The sequence below is a fragment of the Macaca thibetana genome, chromosome 5 (assembly GCF_024542745.1).
Source record: "Macaca thibetana thibetana isolate TM-01 chromosome 5, ASM2454274v1, whole genome shotgun sequence".
Lineage (NCBI taxonomy): Eukaryota > Metazoa > Chordata > Mammalia > Primates > Cercopithecidae > Macaca > Macaca thibetana.
In genome coordinates this window covers 164,029,910-164,037,374 of record NC_065582.1, presented here as the reverse complement: position 1 = coordinate 164,037,374, position 7,465 = coordinate 164,029,910, and the positions used below count along the sequence as shown (strand labels likewise).

The window sequence follows — 7,465 nt, the reverse complement described above, 5'->3', positions numbered from 1 at the left end:
GCCTGCCTTCAAATGGCAGAGAATTCTATAGGAGGGCTGCATGTACAAAGGCTTGCAGAGAGATAGGAGGAAGCGTGATGAGTTTGGAAATATTACATTGAGAAATAAGGCCAGAAGGTGGGTCAGTGCCAGCTTTTCAAGGGCATTGACTTCCATTTTAATGAGCTTGGACTCAAGCCTGCAGGCAGTGGGGAGCAACAGTTTTTGAGCAGAGAAGTGACATGATGAGATTTGCATTTTAGAAATATGACTCTGGCTGTGAAGTTGAGTTTGGATGGGATTACAGAAGGCTGAAAGCAGAGAAAGGAGTTCAGAGATAACCACAGTAGCATGGAGTAAGGGGTTACTGAACTTGGACAATGGCAGTGGGGAGAGGGAGGTAAGGATCTGGTCTCATTTTCTTTGGACACACCTTGTTATTAGGTACTCACTGTTATGGATTCTCCTCAGCTCTTAACTCTGGGTTCACAGATGCCTCGCCAGTCACAGCTGCAGACTGGCAGAAGGGAGACTCTTGCTCTGCAGGTGCACTCACTACAGAGCCTTCAAAATCCAGAATGCAAGGCACAGGAACCTTCCAACTTTTCATATTCCCTGGCTGTTCTTATTCCTGCATCATGGCGATGTTCTTCTGCTAGACATTAACAAGTGGTACGAAACTTTGTGGTCATCACAGAGCACAGCTCAGAAAGCTGCTTAAACTATCTTTCTGAATTCATAGATGATTCCCTCAGCTCCTTCCCTTGCAGGCAGGAGATGCCCCAGCATGGAACATCAAAACGTTCTTATGAAATTCATGTGTATTGCCTCTTGTTCTTGTAACAGAAAACCTCCAACAGGTTACTGTGGAGTTAATTTTGCTTCCTACTCCTCTGAGATCTTTTCAATAAGAGGGATGTTGGAATTGTATGGGGACAGAGATATACAAACAGATATATAAACAGCTGGGTGTTTTTTGTTTTTGTTTTTGTTTTTGAGATGAAGTCTCACTCTGTTGTCCAGGCTGGAGTGCAGTGGCATGATCTTGGCTCACTGCAACTTCTGCCTCCCGGGTTCAAGCAATTCTCCTGCTTCAGCCTCCCCAGTATCTGGGATTACAGGTGCCTGCCACTGCGCCTGTGTTTTTAGTAGAGATGGGGTTTCACCATCTTGGCCAGGCTGGTCTTGAACTCCTGACCTCATGATCCACCCACCTCAGCCTTGCAGGTGTTTAGTTTTTAGGTATATACTTAAAGAGAAAAAAAGGAGGCCCTCATGTCCACTCTCTCTGGCACTATGCTCTCATTTGCTGTATGCAGTTTGGTGCAAATTGGAATGAACAATTAAACATCTGTTAATAGGACCAGGGAAGAGTTATAACTCCACAGTTCCATGTGTACATACCATCCATGTTGTGCTAGTCTTCTGCTCAGCTACAAAGTCATAGCTAGAATCACTTGGGGGGTTATGAATCTAGGCCAGACAAACTCAATTCCATTTCTTGGCCACCACTGCCACCACCACCTCAACCACAAATTAAACTCTTTCCTTTTCCTTACCATGAATGGATGGGGCAATGATATTATTTAAAATTTTTGAATTATAATGTGGGAAAGAACCTTAGAAAGCATCTACTCTAAAATTACTAGTTTGTGATAATAGAAACTGTCCCAAAGTGTGGAACTAACACCTACCATGAAGGAGACACGTCAGTTCCCTATTTGTAAGATGGAAGTGGTTATAGTATCTACCTCTAATGGCTGTTTGAGGATTGAATAAATTAATATATGTAAAGCACTTCAAATGCCGCTGGCACATATTAAATATCAAATTGCTTGTTACTATGATATGATTGTTTGGAGATTCAGGTTTGCTGTCAACATGCAGCATGGGTGGGCTGGCTGGCTGCCTAGATGCTCAACTGGTAGAACTAAGCCAAGTTTCCTACTTTGGAAAACAGGCACTTATGAGTTTGTCAGGGCAAGGGAGTGGTGAATATGTTATATGAATCCATGTGGCTACACAGAAGACAGATTTTCATGGAGGGATCTCAAGTCTTGTGCAAAAGAGGCGAGCAGATCCTAGTAGAGAAAAGCTGGAGGTACTACTGGATTCCTAGAAACTGAGGAAAGGAGTAAGAAAGCTGAAATAGAGACACATTCACTCTGTCAAAGGAACTGCAGGTGAGATTCCTAGTGATAGAAGGACGAAAGCATCACACTTGCTTATTTCAGCTGAGTTTCTTACTCCTTTCCATCATAATGGATACATAATTAGCAAATATTCACAGGACGTTACTACATGCCAGACACTGTTCTGATGCTGAGAGTGTAGTAGAGGACAAAGACAAATCTCTGCTCTCTTGGGAATTTGATTCTACAGGGGAAAATAGATGGCAAATTAATAAAGAAATGATTACATAAATAACAGGTGTAACGTGGGATTACTAAATGCTAGTAAAAAAACAGGAGCATAAGAAGAAGAGAGAAAGGAGGGAGTAAATGTGGTGGAGGGAGCAGAAAGAACTTCTGATTGTTTCATTGCTTCTATTTTCTCAGAGCACTTGGAAGTGACAGCATGGAAGTGGGTAAGGAGGAGGCAGGGGCTGTTGGAGTTTTAAAGGGAAGGTATAAAATTGTCACCTAGAATTATGGGAGAGAAAACAGAATTGGGACTTGTAGTGGGATTGCCAGCCCAGCTTTGGGGACCCTCTTGAGAGCTGTGGCAATGATTACAGAATGACATGAATGAGGATGTGTGTATATGTGTCTGTGGGTCAGTTGAATTATCTCGCTGCAGGTACACAGAAAGCGGAGAATTAAATTTATTTAGGGTGGGGGTTTGCCCAGGGGATCAGGAAGGAGGAAGAGAGGGGAAGGGACTTCAACCTGTTTGCAAAGAACCATGGAATCTAATTTGGATATAAAAGGGAATAAGGATGAGAGAAGAATGAATGCTAGGATCAATGGTTGACTGGCCCCTGTGGGGTTTATTATTTGCTTGAGTCACACAAGAGTGACTGAGTTACATAAAGGCGAATGGGGGATGAGGAGAGGATACTTAAAATGAAGATTAAAGACAAAGTCTAGGAAATATCTTGAGAACTGACTGCCTAAAGTTGGGTGGACAACATCATGACAAAAAGAGGTCAAGAAATCTCTGTCCTATAAGCTAGAGCAATAAAAGCAATAAATGAACTATTTGGATATTGAAAGTCACCAAAAATTGTTGGATGCTGAAAGAGAGTCGTGATCAACTCAGTATATCACCGGAGGCTATATGAGTAAGCAGCAAACTGTTTCTCATAAGTGCAGAATGTTGGCAGACCAACAAACTGCATCTGCCACCCAGAAGGGATACTGAGGGCAGTCACACAAGCACAATGTTTCTTGTAATTAGGCAAATCTGAAGCCTGTTAGCAATCACGTGAACCTGTGATCAATCAAGCAGCTGACCAATCATTACTTCCTCCTCCCTGCTCATTCCACCCAATAAATACAAAGGGCTGTGGAAGTTCGGGGGCTGCCTTTGCTCACTAGAAGCAGGAAGCTCTCTTCTTCCCCTGGACCCTTCCTTTAAAACAGTTTGTTTTGTCTTAAGTTTTCATTTCTGTATTTGTCCCCCGTCGTTCAGTCCTGTAATGATGATCTCAAATAGTAACAGTAGTAACTCTCCTAATGACAGTCTCAAGTAGTAACAGTAGTAACTGCTGTAATGAAGGTCTCAAGTAGTAACAGTAGTAACTGTTGTTAACAGTCTCAAGTAGTAACAGCAGTAAGTAATGATGGTCTGTTGTAACAGTAGTAACTGTTGTTAACGGTCTCAAGTAGAAACAGCAGTAAGTAATGATGGTCTCAAGTAACAGTAGTAACTGTCGTAGTGAGGGTCTCAGGTAGTAAGCGTGGAAGTCTGTCACAAAAAATCATGACTGGAGTAATATCAGAGACTAATAAGGACCATGGTATTAAAATTGTCAAAAAGCGAGAAAGAGTGACCAGAGGTCAGATTATAATGGAAGGTAGTAGTAGTAGTATAGACTAATAGAATTAAATTTGAAACTGGGAGTTTCAGTGAGAGGAAAGAGTAATGGTCTAGAAGTGGCTAGCAGGGGCAAGGATGACACCCTACTGCTTGGTTCATTGGTATAAGAGAAATGGAAGAGAAAGGGGCCACTGCTTAAGAAAGCTATGAGAAAAACAATGTCTTCAGCATAGAGTAAGGTTTCAGTTAGTGAAAGTCAGAGAAACAGAGGAGAATGAAGATAACAGGTAGGGGAAGCTGCTGAAGATAGATTGTGAGTTCTATAAGACTTGTGAGGAGGAGTGGGAGATGGGGTCGGATTAGAAGTTGTAAAGAATTTTATAGTGATAAAAGATGACCTAGGAGATGGGGCTTCTGGTATTGGCGGACATAAATATGATAGTAGAATAAGATCAGGCTAGTCTTGATAACCTGGTTCAGGCTGACTATGGCAGTGAGGTTGCTGGGCAGGAAGCAATGGAGGTCTTGCTGGAAGAATTTACAGTCTGCTAAGTGCCATGGTCAAAAGAATGTGATAATTTAATCATATGAGGCAGGGCTGGACTGGACTGGACCCTTGCACATCTGAAGCAAATAAGTTCCATCATCCATACTCCCAATTCAATCAGTTAGAATAGCTGCTTGGTGTCTGTATTAGTCCATTTTCATGCCGCTGATAAAAACATATGTTTGGGAAGAAAAAGAGGTATAATTGGATTTACAGTTACACATAGCTGGGGTGGCCTCAGAATCATGGTGGGAGGTAAAAGCCACTTCTCACATGGTGGTAGGCAAGAGAAAATGAAGCAGCAGCAAAAGCAGAACCCTCTGATAAACCCATCAGATCTTGTGAGACTTACTCACTATCATGAGAATAGCATGGGAAAGACCAGCCTCCATGATTCAATTACCTCCCCCTGGGTCCCTCCCACAACACGTGGAAATTCTGGGAGATACAATTCAAGTTGAGATTTGGGTGGGGACACAGGATCTTCGAGTGAGAAAGGGCTGAAATGGATTCGTGAGATCAACATGGACACAGGAAGAAGAGTAGTTAGTAAGCTTCAAGAGGGCCACCTCTTATTTTCACATTTTAAAAATAGAGATACAGAAAGGTAAGTGGTTTACTCAAAATCATGCTATTTAGTGAGAGGGTCAGAACCACTCCACCAGGGAATACATAAAAACCCTATTTAGATAGTTTTCATTATCAGATAAATGCAATTTTGTATCCATGTTCAGTTGGTGATGGTTAGTAGTATAGATACTGAATTTTGGCTTTGCCACCTATTGACTGTGTTTTTCTGGGCAATTTATTAGACTGCATATCAGTTAGGCTCCCCAAGATGAGATTAGATGTATGCTAGAGATGTATTTGATTAACAAAGTGGTAAGGAGCAGGAGGAGGCAGGGGAGCAAAATGAAAGCCTGACATTTATGAAAGAAGAGAGGGAAGGAAGTAGAATTGAGGGGAAGGAACCTCAGATTGTGGTGCAGCTCTAAGTGAAGATGACCTTCAGATGAATCCTGCACTGGGCAGGAGTGGGCTCTAGGGCCCCTGCTGTGCTCAGTCACTGACTGGGAGCAACCATGGAAACCATGGGTTTGAGGCACAAATATCCCCAAGAATTTGGGGAACCTGAGAGCTTAGCAGGTGGAAGCTGTCAGTCAACTACTCGTAGCAGATCCTCGTAGAGGAAAATAAAAGCAGTGCACTCCATGGTCAGCATGGTTCTAAGCCATTTAAAATGTATAATTTAAAATTATCTTTAAAATTGAGGTAAAATTTACATATCAAAATTAACGATTAATCATTTTAAAATACATACTTCAAGGAATTTCACACATTTACAATGTTGTGCAACCATCACCTCTATCTAGTTCCAAGACATTTTCATTAACCTCAAGGGAGACCTTGTACCCCAAAATGTGAATCCATAAAAACAATGTGACAACCCTAATCTACATTCTATCTTTATGGATTCACATATTTTGAAAGTTCATATAAATGTAACCATACAATATGCAATGCTTTGTATCTAGCTTCTTCAGCTTAGCATAATATTTTTGAAGTTCATCCATATTATAGCATATGTCAGTACTTAGTCTTTTTTTATTGTGAATAATATCCCATTATAAGGATATACCACATTTTGTTTATCCATTCAGATGGAATTTTGGACTGTTTACCTTTTTGTTTTGTTTTGTTTTTTGTTTTTTGTTTTGAGACGGAATCTCACTCTGACACCCAGGCAGGAGGGCAATGGCGTGATCGCGGCTCACTGCAACCTCCACCTCCCAGGTTCAAGCAATTTTTCTGCCTCAGTCTCCCAAGTAGTTGGGACTACAGATGCACACTACCACGCCATGCTAATTTTTGTATTTTTAGTAGAGACAAGGTTTCACCATGTTGGCCAGGCTGGTCTCGAACTCCTGACCTCAGGTGATCCACCTGATTCGGTTTCCCAAAGTGCTGGGATTACGGGTGTGAGTCACGACGCCTGGCCAAGACTGTTTACTCTTACAGAGAAATGAACCACACTTCACTTTGGCTCACTGTGGTCTGAGAAAGCAAAGAGCCCTTGGGAGAGGATTAAAAGCATAAAAACCCATTGTGATAATGGGTTTCTAACGGGGATGACTTTGTGGCCCTTCTCTCACTAGTGACCACACTTCCTACAGACAACTTCTTCCTAGCAGAGCTGTCCTTGAAATATTATTTCCAATTTGTAGTGCTGGTCACCACCTTTCACATCTTACCAAATTTGATCAGGCTCTTACAGACTCTCACTTTGATACCTTCATTATTTTTTTTTCTTTCTTTTTTTTTTTTTCTTTTTTCTTTTTTTTTAGAGGAAAGGAGGAAGGGAAAAGGGAAAAGAAAATATTAGATTAAAAATAACAGTCATCCCTTGGGTCCTCAGTGAGGGAAGAAAAGAGAACAAAGGCTTAATTAGTCCACAAGCAATTTTGGAGAGAGTAGGGATAGAGTCACTGACAGTGAGCTGTCTCAGGGACTGGTGTGGATTACTGAGGAACATGTAATTTCCTTGTCTGCAGATATTTAAAATACTAAAAAACATCTATCTCCCTTTGTCCCCACCATAAAACCTTTGCTTCAGCCAAAGTGATGACTTCTACCATGACAATATACTTTCTGGCCATTCTGGTGGGCAGTTTTCCTTGCTACTTTTCTATTTTTGCTTATTTGTTTGTTCACTTAAATAGATATTTGCATCCCAAACAATGCCTGGCATACTGAAGGGGGCGCTCCATGAAGAGGTTTTCAACAAACTTCTCATTGCTGGCTGCCATTGTCTCTCCTTGGCATCCTTGGATAATCTGGAGTTTGTTTAGAGTAGTAATGGAGTACCCAGGTTCTGGTATTGGACTGAGTTTGGATGCTGGCAGTACCACTTAGGGTCTGTATGATTTTAGGCAATTTGCTTAGGGTACAAATAAAGAT

General features: G+C 41.5%; 1 long non-coding RNA gene across 1 annotated transcript in view; it reads left to right on the top strand.

Annotated features, from left to right (window-relative positions):
- Positions 1-3,840: 3,840 nt before the first annotated feature.
- The window catches only part of LOC126954492 (uncharacterized), a 126,103-nt gene continuing 122,478 nt past the window's right edge, over positions 3,841-7,465 (top strand). Inside the window, exon 1 of the long non-coding RNA XR_007725614.1 lies at positions 3,841-5,114. This is a non-coding gene — a long non-coding RNA (uncharacterized LOC126954492). The remainder of the gene's footprint in view (positions 5,115-7,465) is intronic.